Here is a 26,735-nt window from a genome sequence, read left to right on the forward strand (position 1 = left end):
ACAAACCTGGGAAACACACATTCGCCAGAAGACTCGCTACACTCATCAGGAGGGCGTTAAACTAGAAGAAGAGGGGACGGGAAGAAAAACATTAGACTTGAACAAAGAAGACCCAGGAAAACATACTCAGAAGGGAGGTAAGAACATTTCTAAAACAATCCACAGCGAGGAGATTGGAACAAAACAAAATCCTCTAAACTGCATGCTCGCAAACGCCAGAAGCCTGACAAACAAGATGGAAGAACTAGAAGCAGAAATATCTACAGGTAACTTTGACATAGTGGGAATAACCGAGACATGGTTAGATGAAAGCTATGACTGGGCAGTTAACTTACAGGGTTACAGTCTGTTTAGAAAGGATCGTAAAAATCGGAGAGGAGGAGGTGTTTGTCTCTATGTAAAGTCTTGTCTAAAGTCCACTTTAAGGGAGGATATTAGCGAAGGAAATGAGGATGTCAAGTCCATATGGGTCGAAATTCATGGAGGGAAAAATGGTAACAAAATTCTTATTGGGGTCTGTTACAAACCCCCAAATATAACAGAAACCATGGAAAGTCTACTTCTAAAGCAGATAGATGAAGCGGCAACACATAATGAGGTCCTGGTTATGGGGGACTTTAACTACCTGGATATTAACTGGGAAACAGAAACCTGTGAAACCCATAAAGGCAACAGGTTTCTGCTAATAACCAAGAAAAATTATCTTTCACAATTGGTGCAGAATGCAACCAGAGGAGCAGCACTTTTAGACCTAATACTATCTAATAGACCTGGCAGAATAACAAATCTGCAGGTAGTTGGGCATCTAGGAAATAGCGACCACAATATTGTACAGTTTCACCTATCTTTCACTAGGGGGACTTGTCAGGGAGTCACAAAAACACTGAACTTTTGGAAGGCAAAGTTTGACCAGCTTAGAGATGCCCTTAATCTGGTAGACTGGGACAATATCCTCAGAAATAAGAATACAGATAATAAATGGGAAATGTTTAAGAACATCCTAAATAGGCAGTGTAAGCGGTTTATACCTTGTGGGAATAAAATGACTAGAAATAGGAAAAACCCAATGTGGCTAAACAAAGAAGTAAGACAGGCAATTAACAGTAAAAAGAAAGCATTTGCACTACTAAAGCAGGATAGCACAATTGAAGCTCTAAAAAACTATAGGGAGAAAAATACTTTATCTAAAAAACTAATTAAAGCTGCCAAAAAGGAAACAGAGAAGCACATTGCTAAGGAGAGTAAAACTAATCCCAAACTGTTCTTCAACTATATCAATAGTAAAAGAATAAAAACTGAAAATGTAGGCCCCTTAAAAAATAGTGAGGAAAGAATGGTTGTAGATGACGAGGAAAAAGCTAACATATTAAACACCTTCTTCTCCACGGCATTCACGGTGGAAAATGAAATGCTAGGTGAAATCCCAAGAAACAATGAAAACCCTATATTAAGGGTCACCAATCTAACCCAAGAAGAGGTGCGAAACCGGCTAAATAAGATTAAAATAGATAAATCTCCGGGTCCGGATGGCATACACCCACGAGTACTAAGAGAACTAAGTAATGTAATAGATAAACCATTATTTCTTATTTTTAGGGACTCTATAGCGACAGGGTCTGTTCCGCAGGACTGGCGCATAGCAAATGTGGTGCCAATATTCAAAAAGGGCTCTAAAAGTGAACCTGGAAATTATAGGCCAGTAAGTCTAACCTCTATTGTTGGTAAAATATTTGAAGGGTTTCTGAGGGATGTTATTCTGGATTATCTCAATGAGAATAACTGTTTAACTCCATATCAGCATGGGTTTATGAGAAATCGCTCCTGTCAAACCAATCTAATCAGTTTTTATGAAGAGGTAAGCTATAGGCTGGACCACGGTGAGTCATTGGACGTGGTATATCTCGATTTTTCCAAAGCGTTTGATACCGTGCCGCACAAGAGGTTGGTACACAAAATGAGAATGCTTGGTCTGGGGGAAAATGTGTGTAAATGGGTTAGTAACTGGCTTAGTGATAGAAAGCAGAGGGTGGTTATAAATGGTATAGTCTCTAACTGGGTCGCTGTGACCAGTGGGGTACCGCAGGGGTCAGTATTGGGACCTGTTCTCTTCAACATATTCATTAATGATCTGGTAGAAGGTTTACACAGTAAAATATCGATATTTGCAGATGATACAAAACTATGTAAAGCAGTTAATACAAGAGAAGATAGTATTCTGCTACAGATGGATCTGGATAAGTTGGAAACTTGGGCTGAAAGGTGGCAGATGAGGTTTAACAATGATAAATGTAAGGTTATACACATGGGAAGAAGGAATCAATATCACCATTACACACTGAATGGGAAACCACTGGGTAAATCTGACAGGGAGAAGGACTTGGGGATCCTAGTTAATGATAAACTTACCTGGAGCAGCCAGTGCCAGGCAGCAGCTGCCAAGGCAAACAGGATCATGGGGTGCATTAAAAGAGGTCTGGATACACATGATGAGAGCATTATACTGCCTCTGTACAAATCCCTAGTTAGACCGCACATGGAGTACTGTGTCCAGTTTTGGACACCGGTGCTCAGGAAGGATATAATGGAACTAGAGAGAGTACAAAGGAGGGCAACAAAATTAATAAAGGGGATGGGAGAACTACAATACCCAGATAGATTAGCGAAATTAGGATTATTTAGTCTAGAAAAAAGACGACTGAGGGGCGATCTAATAACCATGTATAAGTATATAAGGGGACAATACAAATATCTCGCTGAGGATCTGTTTATACCAAGGAAGGTGACGGGCACAAGGGGGCATTCTTTGCGTCTGGAGGAGAGAAGGTTTTTCCACCAACATAGAAGAGGATTCTTTACTGTTAGGGCAGTGAGAATCTGGAATTGCTTGCCTGAGGAGGTGGTCATGGCGAACTCAGTCGAGGGGTTCAAGAGAGGCCTGGATGTCTTCCTGGAGCAGAACAATATTGTATCATACAATTATTAGGTTCTGTAGAAGGACGTAGATCTGGGGATTTATTATGATGGAATATAGGCTGAACTGGATGGACAAATGTCTTTTTTCGGCCTTACTAACTATGTTACTATGTTACTATGTTACATACATATACCATACATACATACACACACCGTACATACACATACCATACATACAGATACACATACATATACCGTACATACATACACCTTACATACATATACCAATATACCGTACACACAGATACACATACATATACCGTACATACATACATATACACACGGTACATATACCGTACATACACACAGATACACATACATATACCGTACATACATACACCTTACATACATATACCGTACATACACACACGGATACACATACATATACCGTACATACATACACCGTACATACACATACCGTACATACAGATACACATACATATACCGTACATACACCTTACATACATATACTGATATACCGTACATACACACACGGATACACATACATATACCGTACATGCATACACACCGTACATACACATACCATACATACAGATACACATACTGTACATATACACACCTTACATACACACACCCACATATACCGTACATACATACACTTTAGATAGATATACCGTGCTGCATGTGCGTATACACAGGTCTGCCACCTGCGTCTTTGTACGCATAGTGGGGATGGAATTTCATAAAATGCTGTAACATCTGCTGCTGTGGATGAACGCAGTGTCCAATCCGCAGCAAATCCGCCATGTGGAAACACACCCTTATGGTCTATGTGAAAGAGATTGCAGCGGACAAAGACCAGGCTGGTGATGTCACTAGCGGGCCACTGTGCACTGAATATGAGGATATGTCACTTTCCTTAGGTCTCCGGCATTAGTGATGAGTGAATGTGCCCAGATAAGGCATTATGTGTGTGGAGTGTTTTTGGCATGCTTGAATAATATTTATTTTCGACTCCCCACCGCTTCATGTGGGCTGTTCCACACATGCAGGGGTTGCCTAACAAACAGGGAATCATTCCTGCTTGTGTTGCGGATGTCAAAAAGCCACGAATCGTGCAGCAGTGGAGACTCAAACATATTATAAGACCACGCAGAAGATGCTCCATTAGCACTTGAGCATGCTCAGATAACGCCTTATCCAAACATGCTCGCTTATGACTTGATCACTACTCCCAACATGGTTCAAATATAAATTGTTGTTTCTTTATTTTTCAAAACAAAACTGTATACTTACAACATTTCCACCAGGCAGCAAAGATCCTGTCAGCCTGGTCCACACTCGTCCTCTGAGTCTGCACTGAGTCTGCAGCAGCTTCCCGCTCCAAGCTGCGGACTCCAGAGCACAGACAGGTAATGATGCACAGATGTCACTGTGCATTCCATGTAATCTTAGACATTGCACCAGGGGATCGCCATCCCATCCCCCTATATAGTGGATCATTTTAGTACCCGGCCCTTCTCCTACCTAACCTAGTGATCCCTCCTCACCCCCTCTCCCCCCCATTCTCATGTATCCCAGTCCCGAAGGATCACTGAGTGCGCACAGCAGCAGCATGGACTCACAACCAGAGCGGAAGCTTCAGTGACTCACAGACACTCCCCCTCCCTCTCCCTGGCTCCTCTCTTCCAGCGTCTGCCGTCACCATGGCTACCGCACCAGTGACTGCTGGACAGCAGCATAATATATATTTATTAACAGGTGAGGTCAGCAGGGGGGCCCTTTTGAACTTCATATCACATGCGTGCAGTAGAGCGGCCCCCTGCTTCTCCTGTTAGCTGTCATTCACCGCCCTGCTTTCTCGGTCCTTCGGGGCCCCCTCCTGCTCCGGGCCCCGGTGCAGTTGCACAGGTTGAACCGGCGGTATGTCCGCCCATGGGGAAAGTTAATGGTCCATGGGTTTGGGAGCACACAATCCTTGCCTTGCCCGCGTGCTGACAACCTATACGGCACCACTATGACCAGGTACTTAATACAAATGTATATATAATATACATAACTCCACTAATCTGTAGTATTTGGGAGATAAAGGTTATGTACATTTTTCTTTAAAATGCCTGCAAGCTTCACATCCTAAAGAAGAGGCCTTCAAATGAAATGTGCTATGTTCTGATGAACTTCCCTGCACTACAAAAGAACACTGTAGGTCTCACACACATACGGAGGACTGTTCTGAAAACTATGATTTATTCAAAACCGGCATAGAGTTCTATTCATTCAGCTAACAGAGCAGTAGTCGAGCTCATAAAGATGACTTGTTAATTCATTGCTTAAGGATTCATGTTTTATGCAGTACATAAAGTCCTGCTATTTCACTGGATTCTCGAAAATGTGATGTTTTATTAAGGCGGAAAGGTACTATTTAATGTATCATAATGTATATGCTGGAAATTAAATAATGTTTATGACTTTCATTAAGTCAATTAGTTTTATATTTTACTCCCATGTAGAATCCCTGCTTTCCTATTCTGCAGCACTATTTGGAGGAGCAGGAGCATCATCGTCATGTCATGAGTGGACAGCCAGATTTTGCCCTTCCATTGTTGTAGAACGAGAAGTAGTAGTTAACCCCTGCATCGGAACTCAATATATATTCATATAAAATGAATCTATTATTTGTGTATTGTTGGGATCAAACTATCTAACCATACCAAGCCCAACCAAACCAATAGTGTGACAAATTTGATGCACAAACACTCGAATATTTAACACATAAACAGATGCCTTCTGTGTGCGGTCGGTGATTTTCACAGACCCATAGACTTGTATGGGTCATATTGATCCATGTCTCCTTGATTTCTTGTAGACCACTTTGCCGGCAAAATAACACGGACATGTGAACAGAACCACAGAGTATACAGGGTACATGTTTTCACCTATGAAAAATACAGGTAGAGCATATATGTGAGTCACAAATGTCTGACTGAGGCCTCAAGCAAGAAAAAAAAAACCAAAGAAATAGGTATTTTTTCTAGAGCATCACTTTAGCGCTGAAACGAAAAAAAAAAAAACCATGCTGGAGTGGTGCTACTAATCTAAGGTCCCTGACCCTAGAATTATACTTACTCGCAGCCTTCATCTTTTACTTCTTACCAGGGCCAGACTGACCATCTGGCACTTCTGGCAAATACCAGATGGGCCGGTGCCAACGGTGGGCCTCTCCTTCACTTCATGGACGCACATGTTCTATTTAGATCCCTGTGTTTGCACAGGGATTAACTCCAGTGGTTACTTGACCTTTGCTTCTCCCTATCCTCATTTAGTACATGAAGAATGAAGGTGGGATTGACGCTGATGCAACCAGTCAGTGCAATCATCCTTAGTGACTAAGCCAGCCCAACAAGTGCCAGAGGCGCAGCACAGTCATATGCCCTCCCAAGTTCAGACTAGTGATTAGAGCTTTTCTAAGTGTGGATCAGTCATTCTCCAGCTCTTGCCTCTGATCTCCTGCCCCCAATACACATTAAAGGGAACCTGGCAGCTACCCTAGCCCCCCTAAACAGGCATCACCGCCGACATTTTGTTCATGCACACACCTTTCAACTTTCCTGGGAACGTGCAGTGAACTTGGCTGGATGCCTGATTCCATGGCGCACTGCCAGGGAAACAGCAATGAAAACAGCTGGTGGTAACGTCGCTCCTGACAATTATGTCACACATGCCAACAGCCTTGAGCTACACAACAAGAGGAAGGATTATTCCAGGGAAATCAAGGCCCCCTGGCTAGTTACCCACTGATTTACACAGCTCAAGCACAGGTTTAAAGTTAAAGGGGTTGTCCACTACTCAAACAACCTCTTCTCAATCCCTATGTTTCCCCCTAGTAAAATAATAACACCTATACATACCTCCGGTGCCGATTCCATTCCAGCAGTGTCAGCATTGGCTGTCCCGGTGCTTGTGTGACATTATTGTGTCACATGACCATTGCACCCAATCAGCGGTCACTTCACTCTTCCCGCCTTTGGACAAATCCAGACATCCAGAGGAAGAGAGAGCTGTGGCTGTTCTCTAACAACCTCTGGATATCAGTCACATCCAAAGGAAGGGAGAGTGAAGCGGGACCTGATTGGCCGCAGGGATCGCCTGGAACTGCGCCAGAACCAGAGGTGAGTATAAGTGCTATTATTTTACTGGGAGGAAATAGTGATTGAGAAGGAGATGTCCAAGTAGTGGACAACCCTTTTATTTTTACATTTATCATCAATTACTAAGCAACAAAACGAGGCTAATGAAAATATAGAAAAAGGGTGCAATATAGTCATAATGGCCGTTTAGGGGGTAAGGACAGCTGAAAGGTTCCCTTTATTAGTACATTTAAGTGCAGGCAATGCACCTTAAAGGGGCAGTGCAAAACTAATGATGATTTTCATCCTAAATGACTATTTATTGTAATAATCTAATAGCTTTTTTTAATATGCTGTAATTAAAAGTCCCTATTGTTTCCTCTCAAGTATAGCTGCTTTCCTTTTTAACTTTTTTTATCCATTTCTGTTATGATGATGCTTTGTTTGATAGCCCCAGTGCATGCTGGGAAACTCAAACAAGATGAAATCAGGGGGCAGTGGCTGTGGTCAATGTTACAGCCTTTGCCCTCACCATGAAATGAAGAGTCATAAGAGATATCCGTTTCAGGGGTTGGGCTAGACCCTGCTGTATTGAGCATGCGCCAGTTGTCAATTGCAAAGTTTGTTCAATAGGATCTTGTCACTGTGCGATATTCTTCTTAGTGCACAGTGCAAATGAGCTCCCTCGCCTGCCGTAATTAGAAGTGACCATCCAGGAAGAGAGCACACTGTGAGTGCACATTGTAAGGGGAGAATGGGGAGAGCAGAAACCAGCCCCGCACAAGATAGTGATGTCACTTTGGGGGCAAAGCCGATTCCTGCTTACCACCTGCTTTCCATGACTGACAGCCGGCTGTTAATAATAATAATAATAATAATCTTTATTTTTATATAGCGCTAACATATTCCGCAGCGCTTTACAGTTTTGCACACATTATCATCGCTGTCCCCGATGGGGCTCACAATCTAGAATCCCTATCAGTATGTCTTTGGAATGTGGGAGGAAACCGGAGAACCCGGAGGAAACCCACGCAAACACGGAGAGAACATACAAACTCTTTGCAGATGTTGTCCTGGTTGGGATTAGAACCCAGGACCCCAGCGCTGCAAGGCTGCAGTGCTAACCACTGCGCCACCGTGCTGCCCCGGCTGTTATTGAGTGCCTGGGCGTGGTTACAGATGTGGCTGTCACTGCTGTTAGGGGTTACTGTAGCTGCTCCAGGCACGCCTTCGTGACTGAAAACTGAGAAAGAAAGTTCATTTTCTCCTGGGTGCTGCACTTTTAGTTCAGCAGATGGGCACCTTCATAATTTTATTAACCTGCAGCTCAACCTTAATTCTGCAGGTAAATACAGTGGGGCATATAAGAATTTGATCCCTTGCTGATTTTGTAGGTTTGCCCACTGAAAAAGACATGAACAGTCTATAATTTTAAAAGGTAGGTTAATTTTAACATTGAGAGATAGAATATCAAAAATAAAATCCAGAAAATTACATTGTATAAATTTTATAAATTTATGTGCATTTTGCAATGAGAAATAAGTATTTGATCCCCTACCAACCATTAAGAGTTCTGCCTCCTACAGACTATCAACTTGTTACCTGAATTAAAGACAGCTGTATTACTTAGTCACCTTTGTAAAAGACTCCTGTCCACAGACTCAATTAATCAGTGAGACTCTAACGTCTACAACATGGGCAAGACCAAAGAGCTTTATAAGGATATCAGGGACAAGATCATAGACCTGCACAAAGCTGGAATGGGCTATAAAACCATATGTAAGATTCTGGGTGAGAACAACAGTTGGTGCAATAGTAAGAAAATTGAAGAAATACTAAATGACTGTCAATCAACATCGATCTGGGGCACCATGCAAAATCTCACCTCGTGGGGTATCCTTGCTCATGAGGAAGGTGATAGATCAGCCTAAAACTACACAGGGGGAACTTGTTAATGATCTCAAGGCAGCTGGGACCACAGTCACCAAGAAAACCATTGGTAACACATTACGTCATAAAGGTTTAAAATCCTGCAGTGCCCGCAAGGTCCCCCTGCTCAAGAAGGCACATGTGCAGGCCCATCTGAAGTTTGCCAATGAACACCTGGATGATTCTGTGAGTGATTGGGAGAAGGTGCTGTAGTTAGATGAGACAAAAATTGAGCTCTTTGGCATTAACTCAGTTTGCCGTGTTTGGAGGAAGAGAAATGAGGCCTATGACCCAAAGAACACCATCCCCACTGTCAAGCATGAAGGTGGAAATATTATGTTTTGGTGGTAATTCTCTGCTAAGGGCACAGGACTACTTCACCGCATCAATGTGAGTATGGGTGGAGCCATGCACCGTAAAATCCTGAGTGGCAACCTCCTTCCCTTCACCAGGACATTAAAAATGGGTCGTGGCTGGGTCTTCCAGCAAGACAATGACCCAAAACACACAGCCAAGGCAATAAAGGAGTGGCTCAAAAAGAAGCACATTAAGGACATGGAGTGGCCTAGCCAGTCTCCAGACCTTAATCCCATAGAAAACTTATGGAAGGAGTTGAAGCTCCAAGTTGCCAAGCGACAGCCTCAAAATCTTAATAATTTAGAGATGATCTGCAAAGATCATCTGGACCAAAATTCCTCCTGACATGTGCGTAAATCTCATCATCAACGCCAAAAAAGTCTGACTGCTGTGCTTACCAACAAGGGTTTTGCCACCAAGTATTACGTCTTGTTTACCAGAGAGATCAAATACTTATTTCTCACTGCAAAATACAAATAAATTTAAATAATTCATACAATGTGATTTTCTGGATTTTATTTTTGATATTCTATCTCTCAATGTTAAAATTAACCTACCCTTAAAATTATAGACTGTTCATGTCTTTGTCAGTGGGCAAACTTACAAAATCAGCAAGGGATCTAATAATTATTTTCCCCACTGTAACTTTATCTGACCTGACAGTTTCTCTTTCCTATAGTGTTGTTTTAGCTTTACAGCAGCTTTGGTTCTGTAAATGTGATATATATCTCATGCAATCCACAAATCAACTAACATATTTCACATTCACTTCACAGCAAAAGGGGCTATGTGCTCTCTAATGCCAGGGCTAAATTTCAGTCCCAGTCCGGCCCTGCTTTTGACTGACCGGAAGTCATTGGTAACTGTCACAAGCTCTCAATATAAGTCTCTGAGATCCTGAATGAGAAGTATAAGGCTATGGTCACACATTGCGTTTTTGCTACATTTTTTTTCAGCAGGCATAACCTGCTCACAAAAAACAGGTTTTGCTTTGTATTTGCTGTGTTTTCATCAGGTACATTTGTCTCTTTTGCATGATGGTAAAGTTTAGTACCCCCTCATGATGCAACTTCCTGAGTTTTCTGCACCAAAACCGTAGAAAGATCTGGTACCTGCGTTATTTGCACTTACTCATTGCTTTTTATGAGTGAAAAAAAAATATGAAAAGTGACATGCTGAAAAAAAACGCTGCAGTTTTCTAATTCAGACAGGAAAACACAGCTTAAAATTTCCAAACAAAATGCAACGTGTGAACATAGCCCAAGACTAGGGGGAGTCTCCACTCTAGCGCGGTAATAAAAAAAAAAACCCTGCTGGAATGGTGCTTTAAAGTGGTGTATGATACAGTATGCCCTGATACTAAAACTGATCCAAATCATGTTGTGGTAAATTCATCTTGAAGAATCTAACAAATTGAATCCTATAAAGATATAAAAAAAGAGATCAATCAAGGGAACCAATGGTTAGTATTTCTAAAGAAAAATATCCAAAACAATTTTTTTAATAAAAATCTTTTTTTTTTTGATGAGTTGAATACATGAATAAAATGTCACACTGCAGTTGTATAGTATGTATTGTGCTGACATTTTACAAATATGTCAGTCCCATCGAGAGGAAGATGAGTTATGTCTGAGGTATGCCTATGTAATACACACACCCGTATGCTATTCATGTTTTTAGTAACATTTTATTCTACTGCCAAAAGGGTAAAAAAAAAAGAAAAAAAGCAGCGTTGTAAAAATGTAGTTTTAAGGCCGGGATCACACATGCGAGAAACACGTCCGTGTCTCGCATGTGAAATCCAAGCTCTGGCGCCGGCACTCCAGAGCGGAGCGTGCAGCTCCATGTGTTGCTATGCGGCCGCACGCTCCGCTCCACAGTGCCGGCGCCAGAGCTTGGATTTCACATGCGAAACACGGACGTGTTTCTCGCATGCGTGATCCCGACCTAAGGCTGTCTAACCTTTGGATCAATTCTTTTGTTTATAACCAGATTTATTCAATATGTATAATTTGTAGGCAAACTACATGACAATGACCCTGCCTCTTAAATCTTGGGTGTAATCGCAGTTTTAGGGCATGTGCACATGTAGAATGATCCTCTGTGGATATTTCCGCAGCGGATTTGATAAATCCGCATGGCAAAAACTGCGCGTTTTTCCTGCTGATTTATTGCAGATTTACCGCGGTTTTTGTGTGGATTCCACTGCGGTTTTACACCTGCGACCGCTGCGGATTCCGCACAAAGAATTGACATGCTGCGGAATGTAAGCCGCGTGGTTTTTTCGGCAGCATGTGCACTGCGGATTGCGTTTCCCATAGGTTTACATGGTACTGTAAACGCATGGGAAACCACTGCAGATCCGCAGCAAAATCCACAGCGTGTGCACATAGCCTTACAGACCAACCATCACTGACAGGTCTCCAGCAGCTGAACCCTCTACTGTTTTCCTTCCAGATCCTATAACTACCACTAAGTCTCCTCCATACAATCTGGCTCTCCCCGGCAGCTCAGCTATGCTGCGCTGAAACAAAAACAAGAAATATTTTACTCGAATGACAGTAAGAAATGCAAGCTGAATAAAAGACTTCAATCATTGGCATTATTTAAGTTATCGTACTTTTTTTAAAATTACTTCTTTGCATGGTGTACGTTGTTCATGAAATTTGCTCAAAATATAAAGTTCTCTTCATAAAAAAAAAGAGAATTTTTTAGTTCATTCAGAAGATTTTGGAGAAAAAAAATTCAACATATACACAAAAGTTTTTTGACTTTTGCTCCAAGTTCTTCAAAATGGTGCATGTTGTTCACGAATTTATAATTGATTAACTGGGCTACCTGTTTTGTGCCTTTTTTATATCAAAAAGTTGCAAGTGCCTTTAAAAATGTCACAAAGTTTGCACAAAATTTCAGGCGTACATAAAAATCACTCAAAGGGGCAATGGAATGCATCTGCGCAAAAAAAAAAATTAAACTTTTTATATAGTATCAGTTGATGAATCGGCCGTAAACATATGGGATGGTCCACATTAGCAAAGATAAAAATAAGTGAGCATATATAAAATGGAGTTAAAAGGTGCAAATTAAAAGAATTTGAAAAAAAAAAAATAGACAAAAAGGCGCAAATGCAATAATGAATCATACCCTTTGTACCAAGTTTAATATTTGATATTATTACCTCCTGTAGATAACTGCAGCTTTCTGCTCTTTCATATTAAGGGATCTTGTTATTTTTTTAAATTAACTCAAATTAGTAGAACAATATTAGAAAATGAGGGTTATAACCTTTCCAGGAAAAGATCTCTCCTCCAGACACTGCTGTCTCTGCACAAATGTGAATATTCACTAGAGGCAATTAAGGTTTGCAGGAGCTGAACTGAATGTTTATCACTTGGCTATCAATCTCTTAATTACCTTAATTAGCAAAAGTCCCTTGTATGTAGTCAATAAGCACAGAAGGAACGCAATAAACATCTTATAACCCGACGCCCAACTGACCTATGTTCTCACAAATCTTTATAAGCAGCAATGCCAAGCCAATAAATTTCATATATTAGATGTGAACAATAAAAATATTACAAGTTCTAGGAAATAAGGGCAACGGTTAAGACAAAAAAAAGAATATATATTATCCATTACACCAGATCGGTACCGAATACATGCAAGATGAGCACTTTATAGATTGCAGATTTTTCAACTGCGAGTTCTTAAAGAGCTTGTCAAACAAGTTTTTAAAATTATTGTAAGGCTTCTATTTAAAGGATAGTCAGTAAGATCAACCATCTTAAGCCATTCACATGAATACGCAGGTCGTAAAAAGTTGAATAAAATGAGTCCTTGATATTTGCGATCCCATGTCTTATTCCAGAAAAATCAATGTTTTTCTTAATATGTAAATGAGCTGTTAAGATCTATGGGCCGGACACTGATCTGCTTTAGAATCTGCCTCCAGAGCTTATTTTAAATTAAAGGGGGAGTTACCAGGGTGAGACATGTAATGACTGACAGTTCTCTCTCTCATGATCTGCATATTTTACAATGGTAACTCCCCTTTAATTTGAAATAAGCTGTGGAGGCAGATTCTCATGCAGAAAAGTATTCAGCTCATAGATCTTAACAGCTCATTTACTTATAAGAAAAATGTGGATTTTTCAGGAATAAGACAACAGACCCCTGATATTAAGGAATCATTTTATTCGCATTTCTGTGACCTACATGCCCATATAGACAGCTTTGCAGGGTTGACCCTACTGACTGATTCCCTTTAAAAAATGTGAAGCAGACTTCTCTAAAATACATAAAAGTTCAACAAAAATGTTCTAGAATGGTGTTGTCACTAGGCCTTTATATTCATAGTCAGGATTTTTACGGTCTGGGTCATATTATAAAATGCATAAGGCTGTGTTCACAGACTGCTTCAACTTGACTTTTTAAGTGTGTAAGGCTAGGGTTTGACAATGACGTAGACATGTTTCAAGGGTTTAAACATTGATGCAATTTTTTAGCTACAACTTTTTATTTGAGCAATAAAGCAAGTCTACTGATATTTGATACTGTTGCTATTTTTTTTGACAAGGGTATATACATACAATAAGTATTTGTTGCAGACATTTCTGCGTCAAAAACGTGAGATCCATTACAAACTAGACAAAAATGGACGCAAAAGGTAAACCAAAATTTCCCTTTTTAATAGATCCGTTTAGTTTTTTGAATAAAGGTTGGATATAAATAAAAAATGGTTTTCATTTTGCATCGTCTTTTTTCCTTTTGTACCGGATTTTTAAAAATTTTTTTTAAATACTGGATCAATTACAAATGGATGACAACTGGACATGTGAATATAGCCTAATAGGATCTCTCCGAAAACTCCAGTATAAACCAACATGGATCGTTATCGAAACAATGTCCAAAAAAAGGATACAAAATAAAAATATATCCTATTGAGTATATAGTATACATACAATTCTAATCAAAATATAACCAATGTTGGTGGATATACATGGCAAGTTCACGCTCTCATGCATTGCCTGCCTGAAAATTGATGTTTTGAAGTTAAGAAATTGTCTCCTGAACAAATATGTTGAGAAAAAAAATAAAAACAGAACGCATAAAGTTCCTTGTACTCGCACCACCTATTCTAAGGATCTATGCCAATTATTCTATCATAGCACTAATATTACTCAACCTAATTTGTACCATTGGAGCAAAAAAGCAGAAAAAAGGGCACATAGTAAAGCCAAAGAAAACAAAAGTATATTATGCCCAAAATACTTTAATTAAAAACGGTACTTCATATAGCATGAACAGTAGTAAGGCGCTGTGCATAAACAGGGAAGACATTGCATAGGAACCATGGGTCAAGTACATGTATTTATCAAAAGCATGTGTCACATAATGAGTCCTAATCCTAATTCTACAAAAGTAATGTATCCCATAATTTACACCTGTATCATACAGGTCAAGAATAAAATCCATACAATATTCACTTAGATGGAGGACGGTTTTCAGTGTGTCCCTATTGCCCCAACGCACGTTTCGCCATTTTTAGTCAGGGCCTTTCGCACCTCCTGACGAAGACATGCAAATTTTTGTACAAGTTGGAATACTGTAACTTTTTTTAAATATTAAAAAGTTTTTAAATGTAGTAGTTTTAACTCCTGATCTTTTAATAAGAGAATTTTCTGTGAGTGACAGGATGTTATCATGTGTATATTAAGCAGTATGACAATGTTGTCACTATTACTAGTATTCTATAATAAAACGGTCATCTCTCTACGGACTCTAAGGACTGATGAGCTCTCTGGTTGCACGTTCATAGCTATGGTTGTAAAACTCTTAGCTTATTTGACAGTACTATACCTTCTTTGTCAGTTTTTACCCATTTTTAAATTAACCTTTTTAGTTGAAACACAAGATTCATTTTATGTTCTGGCTAAAGATTTCCCGTGAAGAAGTAATTATTTGTAAGTATCACAGGATAAAGATGCGAACAGCCATCAGAGCAAATCATCGAAGCAACAGCTGGCTCTACTTCTCTTCATCTGAACCATCAATTCTGCTACACAAAACCACTGAGCATTTTAGAGTAATTATCCCCAAATTTAGAGTCATTATAAGATCCATCTGAGAGTCAAATGCAATAAATTCCTGCAAGATGTAAATGACTCCTTATTGCGTACGCCGAAATTATATGTGGGCTACTTGGTGGTTGCTTAGTTACTAAAATACTTTTATGTTTTAAGTGAATGAAGGCAGTGAATATTTTATTAAGTTAAGTAGGGTCTAAAAATAAAGTGCAAATAAACAAAATATTCAATTTTTTGTTTTATTCAGTTACTCACCAAAATATATATGTGACCACGTGACCCCTTCACCAGGGACCTGACATGATTTGTCTTTCATTGCAATTTGCATTTGACTCAATAACATGCAGCTTTAAAGGAACTACAACTATTAGCCACATGTGTTACCTTAAATAGCTGAGTGAGGACAGGGTTACTCCTAATAGAACTTGGCAACTTGGAGGGTGGGGAATGTTTGTATGTGAATGTAAATGTTTTCTGACGTCTGAGTTCCAAGACTATTGTTACCTTCTATTCACATTATCAGGCAGATTTACTAGAGCTTTCTAACTTTTAGGCAGTATAAAGCATACCTGTCATTTTAGGCAAATATTCAGAATAAGCTGTTACGTATACGTACTTATAGAATAACAATTTTGACCATTATACAATTGGTATCTTGAATTTTTTTACCAGTTTTCCCCTTTGCAGTCTCTATCTCTAATTTTCATTTCTCTCTGAATTAATGGGAAGAGATTAGCTGCCATGATGATGCAAATACACTAAACGTATCTTTCACTGCTTACAACGTGTTAAGAAATTAGCCACCGCAGCATGGTAGACAGCAGTACTGTGCAGTGTGGCTGTGAAATCAGCTCTTGAATCAGCTAAATCACGCCCCACTCTTCTTCCCCCTTTCTGTCTCCTTAGATCAGGGATCCCAAACCTGTGGCTGAATGCAGTCTGCCAACTTGGTGCATTAGCACTTGGTCTAGCAACCAGCTATGAAGGGAAAGTATCCAGACTCATGGTGACTTTTATAAGTGGCTTTACAGAGAATAGAAGATCTGGATGTGCATATACTTGCAGGAGGGAGATAAATAAACATAGTAAACTGGAGATAGGATGATACTTTTAAGGTACTGTCACACTAGACGATATCGCTAGCGATCCGTCACGTTGCAGCGTCCTCGCTAGCGATATCATCCAGTGTGACAGGCAGCAGCGATCAGGCCCCTGCTGGGAGATCGCTGGTCGGGGAAGAAAGTCCAGAACTTTATTTCGTCGCTGGACTCCCCGTAGACATCGCTGAATCGGCGTGTGTGACACCGATTCAGCGATGTCTTCACTGGTAACCAGGGTAAACATCGGGTAACTAAGCGCAGGGCCGCGCTTAGTAACCCGATGTTTACCCTGGTTACCAGCGTAAAAAAACAAACAGTACATACTTACATTCAGCTGTCTGTCCCTTGCCGTCTGGTTCCTGCACTGACTGCTGGCCGTAAAGTGAAAGCAGAGCACAGCCACAGCGGTGAGTCACCGCTGTGTGACTCACCGCTGTGCTGTGCTTTCACTTTCACTTTACGGCCAGCAGTCAGTGCAGGAACCAGACGGCAAGGGACAGACAGCTGAATGTAAGTATGTACTGTTTGTTTTTTTACGCTGGTAACCAGGGTAAACATCGGGTTACTAAGCGCGGCCCTGCGCTAAGTTACCCGATGTTTACCCTGGTTACCGGGGACCTCGGGATCGTTGGTCGCTGGAGAGCTGTCTGTGTGACAGCTCTCCAGCGACCAAACAGCGACGCTGCAGCGATCCGGATCGTTGTCGGTATCGCTGCAGCGTCGCTAAAGTGTGACGGTACCTTTAGTTAGAGGGGAGCTTAAAGCTGGATATGAGAATACCAAATGTGGGTAAAGTGGGAACCCTTGGATGTAATTATACTGCCAATATGGGCACAGGGTCTCCGTAAGCTTTCTTTTGGAAACCTTTGGCTATAATCATTCCAGTAATGGTGGACTCTGATTGTCACTAATGCTGTAGGGAGAGAGCCTAGATGTGGCTGGCGACCATCTCTAAGAGCTGAATGTGGCTCTCAAGGCAAGAAAAATTGAGAACCGCTACCTTGTAGTATAATAGCAGATGCAACTTTGACACCTAACTGCTGGCAGTGTCGTGATTTGATCAAGACAGACTTGAGCTTCTTAAAGAGTAAATGGTGATTATAGAAGCCCACCAGGACATTTTTTATTGCTAAACCTGTGTAAATGTATAATGTAGTGAGAGGTAAGTGTGGTAAAATACTCAATGATCGCCGTCTTCCCCAGTTTCCAGCACTGCTTAGGTTCTCTTCTCACTCATATGACTTCTATTCCAACTTGCCTCACCACACAAGGGTCTACGAGTGAGGACGGAAGTCGCTTTTACAATGTAAGTCTATGGAGCATCAGATAGAGATCCATAGACTTAGTCACGTGACCCATAAGATGACCACAGCCAAACTGGAAAGAGGGGCAGATGGAAATCAATGAGTACACTACATACACATTTACACAGGTTTGTCATTAAAAAGTTTCATGGGAGTGATTCTAAGGAGGCAGATGGAGAAGTGGCTCATAAGTGGAAAAAGAGACAGAATTCTCTGGTAAGATTACAACGTTTCTTATATGTACTATTCTTTTATGCAAAGTTTGTTTAAATGACAATAACCATTTCAACTCAGACAAGACAGTCTTAAAATCCATCAAATGTATCACTGAGGCTCATGCTGGATAATAGATTGGTGCATCTTTAGACTGTTTAATCTAATTTTCCACCACCTATTGGTTGGCATACTTTGCAGCAATTAACATCATTCCTTCTTCTCATTAGATTCCATATATACGTTCTGTTTAAGTAAAAGAGCACATAGTATCCATCAATACTCACTATTCTGAACCATGGACAATCGGTGTCGGATCTCAGTAATCTGAAAAATAAAAATAGGAAGTCTCTTAGAATATAATGTATTGTTATTATTACAAATTATAACACCTCACATTTAGCTTTTCCCTAGTGGGAAGGACGAAAACAAATTCTGTGTATTAGTAGGTAACTTCTTTAGGGAAGTCCTTTTCTGACAAATCTGTTTGAGTAAATACTGATATTAATTGAACAGCATCATTTTGTATATATCTGCATTGTGACGTTCATTGGCTATGCCATTGCTGGTTATAATTATTGCCCTTATCAAACATTGGGGTGAGTTCCTACATACTTTGTGCGAGGCTAGTCACTACTCACGGATAAGCAATGAGGTTGGGTAGTTCGAGGTCAAAAAGCCAAGAGAGTGCATCATAGACAGAGGGATGAGACGAAGGTTTAGTCACGAAACAGTCCTAACTCAATATTCCAAGAAGGTAGTAGATCATGGCAAAAGGGCTAGGCTAACGGATGGTCATGATAAATTCTAGGTCGAGCAACATAGCTCAGAATACCAGACAAGGAGCATAGAGTAAGCACACACCTCATGAGCAAAACTACAATTGGCAGCAATCAGATGCAGAGATCTTGGCTATATAGCCAGGTAATTACTCTAGACAAGAGGCACATGGATGAAGCCCTGGCACACCCTGGTCCTGATTGGACCTCTAAACTGTCATACACTGACAGCTCAGCACATCCCGGGATCCAACTGGACGACTGAGCTGTCCATGGCAATACTGACAGCTAAGCACGAACCATTTATAGATTGAATGGCAGATCTGTCATTCACTACGTCAAGACACTCAGGAGGAATTGTGGGACTTTATACTGACTAAACAGCGCCTTAAAGGCAGACTCCCCTAGTGGCTATAGGTTAATATTACATGCAAACTCTATGGGATGTCATATGTATGATTTTTTATCTTTAAGAGGTTGTCTGTGAATAGAATTAAATAATCTATTTTTTTTCTATAAACAGCAACATTCTTGGCTTTTGGCTGTGCCAGGTATTGTAGCTCACACAACCCATAGACGAAAATTTAGACATTTTAGGCAAAAAATACCCTTTTCTATAAGCTTAGACCGCCTCTAGTGAGCAATGTGCTTGTACCAATACCTAATCATATTACTAAGGTGGTATGGTTTACCAACAATAAATTGTGGTGTTTGGAGGCACTGAGCGTAGATAAGGATGTGTTCACCTATAGACATTCCAGTTTCCTCAGGGAAACTGCACCTAGGGTAATTAGTCGCCAGAAAGGCTGCCCTGCTATGTACTGGCTATTGGGCTCGCTACAGCGAGGGCGATATAACTACTCCCACTCAGGCGGGAACAATAATTATCAACGCCGCCGTCGCTACAAAGCCTCCCAAACGCACAGAACAAATCCCTTCTATTTTCTTCTTTTAACCAGACACAAGATTGATTCCCAGTAGAAGAAATACTGTATTCTTTATGCCTCTAAGATTTGAGGCTTACTGAGGAAATGGGCAGGTATACTGGAAAAAAAGTTAAATGTAATGAATACTTATTACACATACCAAACATTCCACAGTGATGAAAACTGCAGTAAAATGGGATATTAGTCTAAGATTACATCCACATGTGACGTAAAAAATCCCCTGCTGATTTTTTTCACGGATCGGTGCCTAAATCTGCGTATATTACGAGCAGATTTTGCTGCAGCTTTTCCAGGATATCTCCCTATGAATTGCAGAAATTCATGTGGAAAGCACTGACAGGATTTTGTTTTAAAATTCTCATAGATATTTTTCTGGATTAGATTTATTGAATTTCAAACATTAGTAGGACTAGAACCACGGTTCACGGGGAGGATTCCTTTATCATCCCCACCACTCACACCAATTTGTCACAAGCCGGGGTTGTTTGGATGCCCCTGGTTCCTTCTGAAGGGGATTTATCTATATCCCACTTCCCAGTTCCGGTTTGAAACTTGCAGCTCTCTGGCGCCCCCTTACCCTCAGGTCAGTCAGGGTACTGCACCTAGGGTAATTAGTCGCCAGAAAGGCTGCCTGCTATGTACTGGCTATTGGGCTCGCTGCAGCGAGGGTGATATAACTACTTCACTCAGGCGGGAACAATAATTATCAACGCCGCCGTCGCTACAAAGCCTCCTAAACGCACAGAACAAAGTAGGCTGCCACCAGCTCCGATTTTCAAAGTATTGACGGGTCCAGAGCCAACCCAATTCAGTAGCGTAATTCACTTCAGAGGACGCGACAGTTCGTTTGGAGAGAAAAGCAAATATTTTATATTTGACTCCAAAAAAAAAAGGTAGGCGGTGTTTACAAGGTAGAAAAAGTTATTATAAAGAAGAAAAAATCATGTGTACACTACAACTACAAATAAAAGAAGGATTAAAATTGAAAAAAACACTTACATAGCGTTCAGATCATTTCATCTCCTGTTTGCCCATGTGCACAAGAGATACATCAAGATGCATGTCACATCTATAGAGCAACTGGACTCCAGGCAAAAAGAGTTCAGAAGACTGCTTGCTTCACTCTTTGTTTCCTAAACTGAAACCCAGGCACTCCCCCTGTGGTGACATCACTTAAGGGCTGAAACCTCCCCTTTACTTAGACTTAAGAAAACTATTTTTATGCCTAGCTCGCTGTAGGAATCTCGTATCCGGAATTCACCAGGTTCCCGAGTGCACCACGTTGGGGCGATCTTTTAAGTGTAAGCACGGCGTACTTATATGAACAGCTTAAGGAGAAATCCACGCTTTGCACTCATTGCGTTTAGCTGCTAGCGGTTTCAGTGAGTGATAGATCTATCGATGGACATCTGGAATTTATAATTCTTATATATCTAGCCCGGATCGGTGCCAGTAAATAACACGAATAGAACAAAGAATCTCAAGGTTGCTACACCAGTTTCAACTAGTACCATGTGGGAGGGGGAATGAGTAGTTTTAGTGAGACTGGTCTGCCTGCAGCATAGAACCATAAAAATTCTTGTGGAAGAAAGAGTGGCTTAGAAGTCACACACACAAAGTAGAAAGAGAGGGGGGTCGGACAGGCCCACAGCGTGTCTGAAAAGCCATGAAACTGTTAGGTAGATACTCAAACATGGAAATATTCACATTATCGTGACACACACCTTTGCTCAAAGGTCACAAAGGCTGCAACACCGTTAAGAAAGAGGCACCACTAACCAAACACCATGAAGACAAAGAAGATATCCAAACAAGTCAAGGACAACGTTTTTGAGAAGTATAAGTCAGGGTTGGGTTATAAAAAAAAATCCCAATCTCTCAGTCCAGGTAAGGAGGGCATTAATCAGAGATGCAGCACAGAGACCCAAGGTAACCCTCAAGGAGCTGCAGAGATCCCAAGCAGAGACTGGAGTATCTGTCTAAACGACCCACAATAAACCATACATTCCACAGAGATAACCTTTATGGAAGAGAGGGAAGAAAAAAGCCTTAACTTAAACACAAAAATTGTAAGGCCTACTTTGAGTTTGCCAAAAGTCATGTGGGAGATCTCCTAAATGTATGGAGGTAGGTGTTGTGGTCAGATGAGAACAAAACTGAATTTTTTAGGCACCAAAGTAAAACGCGGTCTGATGCCAAACCAACATAGATCATCACCCCAAAAACACCAGGATGTTTTTTCAGTAGCAGGGCCCATGGAAAATGGTCCAAGTCAATGGAAAGACTGATGATGCAAAATACAGGGATATTTTTGAGCAAAACCTGTTTCAGTCTGTCAAGTGATTTTTACACTGACTGAGATTTACCGTCAAACCACACAATGACCCAAAGCATACTGCTAAAGCAGCACTCTAGTGGTTTAAAGGTAAATGTGTAAAAGTTTTGGAGTGACGTGATCAAATCTCAGAACTTAATCCAATTGAGAATCTGTGGTCAGACATGAAGATTGCTGTTCACCAGAGGAAACTATCAAACTTGAAGAAGCTGGAGCAGTTTTGCCTTGAGGAATGGGCAAAAATCCCAGTGGCAAGATGTGAAAAGCTCATAGAGACTTATCCAAAGCATCATGAAGCTGTAATGGCCGCAAAAGGAGGTTCTACGTAGTATTGACTTTAGGGGGTTAATAGTTAGACACACTGAAGTTTTCAGTTATTTTGCCCTATTTGTTATTTGGTTCACAATAATAAGAAAACCAAATGTTGACAGTTATAGGCATGTTCTTTACTGATGCAAACCCTCTGAACTGATGCAATCCATAAAACAAACAGTGAAATTCCAGGGTGTGAGGTAGCAAAACACGAAAAATATCAAGGGGGTGAATACTTTTGCAAACAACTGTAACTACAAAGTGAAGAACAACTAGGATTTAAACTACAGCAGTTTGGCTGGACATCCAAAGGAGACTGTGTCCAGCAGAAAATACCAGGAGAGGAAATGTATATAAAGCTGCACCCAAAAGGTGATAGGGAAGACAAATGAGCAAATGAAAACACCTGTTACCCTAAACAGACTGCAGCAAGGATAACAGAAACTAAATGCTAGTAGAAAAGGTGTGTTTGTTGTGGCTCGGCACACAGAGAATTCGACCAAAGCACGGGCTCCAGGGTTTGAACCCAGAAGCATGACAGCAAGTTTACAATATTTCTATTAAAATGGAACTGTGCTTTCAACAAACCTTGCATAAATCAATAGTTCAATTATGAGAAACTTTGGAAAGTATCTTATCAGAGAAATCAGCTTCCTTCCCCACTTAACTGACACTTCCTCCCCTCCATCCTGAATTCACCATTCACTGTGAAAAAGCAGCTGATGCCCATCTTGCTAAGGGGAGATAGACTGCAGATGTCATGTGATGTCTCTCTGTTGGTATCCCTCAAGGCTACAAACCCCTACTCCTCTCCATCTATACCATTTGCCTGAGACAACTCATAAAGTCCTATGGCTTCCAGTACCATCTATATGCTCCTGGATTCTCCTGGATCTATCTGCCGCACTTGATACTGTGGATCACCAGCTCCTTCTCACTATGCTCCGCTCCATAGGCCTCAACGACACAGCTCTCTCCTGGTTCTCCTCCTACCTCTCTGACCGCTCCTTCACTGTATCTTTTGCTGGCTCCTCTTCCACTCCTCGTCCCCTTACTATCGAGGTTCTGCAGGGCTCAGTCCTGGGCCCCCTCCTTTTCTCTCTATACACTGCCCCTATTGGACAAACAATCAGCAGATTTGGGTTCCAGTACCATCTTTATGCTGACGACACCCAATTATACACTTCTTCCCCTGACATCACCCCCACTCTAATTCAAAATAACAAAGATTGTCTGTCTGCTGTCTGTTCTGTCCCCACATGAGGCGAATGGAGGTGTAGTTGATTAATAAGCGTTGTGAGAGAGAAACGTACCTTCCGTATTTTACTCCACGTGAGGCAGACAGGACCAATGCTGCTCAGCGTCCGAAGAGATGATACACTCCAGGGATTGTGTAATCTAGACTTGTTTATTTTGTAGATCTGGACATACAGCGTATAACTGGTAATACAGTACTTTCTCCAGAAATGCAGTGTAGACCAGGTACAGTAAGATGTAGCACCAAGTATGTCTGCAAGTGTGAGCAGCAAGAGAGAGTGGTCAAAAGACTGATGCCTTCCTAAGCCGGTTCAAGTGTCCTCTCACAACAGCATAAAACTGAAACTGAGATGGCTGCCAGAGGAAGCGAAAACCTGACCCCTGAACCGGAAGTAAGACATGCCCACAAGAAATAAATGAAAAACAAGCTGCCATACAGAAAAAGGCCATTGGGTGGCAGCAGAGTAAAATATAACAACATACATGGAAACTGAGGAACATACATGGAACAGCACACTCCCCATCTGAAATTCTGTAAGGGATTTCACTATATTAATGTCCTTAAAATAAAGTCCAACAACCTAGAAAATGAAACCAAACATGCATGCAATGCAATAATACAACTTTAAACAAGATAAAACGTTAAGTCAGTTTCTGAGATAATCCAAAGGAAAACCCATCTTCGGATCAGAGAAGCCGCACTAGACCAAACTATCTCTGACCCAACTGTAATCCAATGGACAAAGTACTAGTGCCGTGTTCTGTTCATGGTTTATCCTCCCGGAATGTCCTCAGTAGAGAGTGGTTTTTGGCAGACGTGCCAACCATGACAGTCTTTGTCTCCATGTGGCTTGTGATAAGATCTCGCAATGCGGACTAATGCGATAGTCTTGACGAGTTTCATCCAATTGGAGAAACGTTCGAAGCGCTGGCAACCAAGGGTGGAGGTAGGTTTAGCGTTTGTGGCCAGAGCACTGACCTCGGAGCAGACTTCTGGATCGTCATCCGGATCCTGGATGTTGAAGACTTCCTGGTCACATTCACTTCCCCTCTGTTCCAGCAGAAACTTTGGACCTGAAAGCCAAGAAGATTTAGCAAAATAATTTATAGACATAGGTCTAGTGGCATGGTCGGCTGGATTAAGTTCAGATGGGATATAGTGCCACTTTTCAGGTTTGGAAGACCTTCTTATTCTCTCAATACGGTTACTGACGTACACGTAGAAGCGCCTTGTTTGGTTGTAGATGTAACCTAAGACAACTTTACTGTCACTGTAGTATTGTACATCATCTATGTGAGTGTCCAACTCATGCTGAATAAAGTCTGTGAGTTCTAATGCAAGCACAGCCCCACAGAGTTCCAGCCTGGGAATAGTATGGTCAGGCTTGGGAGCCAACTTAGCCTTGCCGAAAACGAAACCAACATGATCTTGTTTGTCGGATCCCGTTACCTTCAGGTAGACAACAGCTGCAATGGCCTCCGTGGATGCATCCGAGAACACATGGAGTTCCGTCCTAGTGCTAGCAGCAAGTGAGATTCCGGCGTAGCATCTCGGTATATGGATTTCATCCAAAGCACACAAAGACTGCTTCCAGGTTTCCCATTTTGATTCCTTATCAGGAGGTAGTGGGGTATCCCAGTCCTTGATGGTTTCAGATAGCTGTCTCAGAAGGGATTTACCTTGTATGGTAATTGGTGCTACGAATCCCAGTAGGTCATATAGGCTATTTACCACTGGCAGGACACCACGTTTAGTGAATGGTTTGTCTGCACAGTTGATTTGGAAACTGAAGGTGTCGGCTGACAGGTTCCACCTCAGGCCTAAGCTTCTCTGCACAGGCGGACGGTCTAGTCCCAGGTCTATGTCCTTGAATCCAGGTGCGTGGTCACTTGACTCAAAGGCTCTCATGACAGCCGGGCTGTTTGAAGCAATTTTGTGCAGTCTAAGCTTAGCTTGGTACAGCATATGTTGGGTCCTTTTAAGTAGGTCGATTGCCGCTTCTTCTGTGGGTAGAGATTTTAGTCCATCATCTACGTAGAAGTGTTTCTCTACAAAGTCTCTGGTGTCTGTTCCATACTCGGACTCTCCTTCTTGTGCGGTTCTCCGCAGGCCATATGTTGCCACTGTGGGTGAAGGGCTGTTCCCAAATACGTGCACCCGCATGCGATACTCCACCATCTCTTTGCTGGGGTCATTGTCCTTGTACCACAGGAACCTGAGGAAATTCCTGTGATCCTCTCTGACTATGAAACAGTGGAACATCTGTTCAATGTCGGCGGTGATGGCAAAGGGCTCTTTCCTGAACCTCATCACCACTCCGACTAGGTTGTTTGTCAGATTAGGACCTGTGAGGAGGACATCATTGAGAAATACGCCTTGATGTTTGGCACTCAAATCAAAGACAACTCTAATTTGTTTAGGTTTCTTCGGGTGATATACTCCAAATGAGGGTAGGTACCTGCACTCCTCGTTTTCCTTTAAGGGAGGCGCTGGCTCCGCATGATTGTTATGGAATATTTTGCCCATAAAGGTGACGATGTGTTCTTTCATCTCCAGTTTATTGCTTAGCGTGCGCTGGAGAGAGTTGAATCTGGACAAGGCTTGTTCACGATTGTTCGGGAGCCTTACCCTGGTAGCTCAGAAGGGTAAGGGAAAAACCCAGTGATTGGTCTCGTCCTTAACCCCTTTCTGACCTCGGACGGGATAGTACATCCGAGGTCAGATCCCCTGCTTTGATGCGGGCTCCGGTGGTGAGCCCGCATCAAAGCCGGGACATGTCAGCTGCCCGCGCCTATTAACTAATTAAATGCCGCTGTCAAACGCAGACAGCGGCATTTATCTACCGCTGCCGGGCGGCCGAAAATGACGTCATCGCCGACCCCCGTCACATGATCGGGGGTCGGCGATGCTTCAGAATTGTAACCAAAGAGGTCCTTGAGACCTCTATGGTTACTGATCGCCGGTAGCTGTGAGCGCCACCCTGTGGTCGGCGCTCACAGCACACCTGATTTTCAGCTACATAGCAGCGAACAGCAGATCGCTGCTATGTAGCAG

At 41.6% G+C, this 26,735-nt stretch overlaps 1 protein-coding gene across 4 annotated transcripts in view; it reads right to left on the reverse strand.

The window, feature by feature from the left end:
- CSGALNACT1 (chondroitin sulfate N-acetylgalactosaminyltransferase 1) overlaps positions 1 to 26,735 on the reverse strand; it is a 503,870-nt gene that overhangs the window by 383,287 nt on the left and 93,848 nt on the right. For all 4 annotated transcript variants that reach the window (XM_069742516.1, XM_069742534.1, XM_069742525.1 and 1 more), the window contains exon 2: positions 18,338 to 18,377. The gene's annotated coding sequence lies outside the window, so the exon portion shown is untranslated. The remainder of the gene's footprint in view (positions 1 to 18,337; positions 18,378 to 26,735) is intronic.

The sequence above is a fragment of the Ranitomeya imitator genome, chromosome 1, assembly GCF_032444005.1.
Source record: "Ranitomeya imitator isolate aRanImi1 chromosome 1, aRanImi1.pri, whole genome shotgun sequence".
Lineage (NCBI taxonomy): Eukaryota > Metazoa > Chordata > Amphibia > Anura > Dendrobatidae > Ranitomeya > Ranitomeya imitator.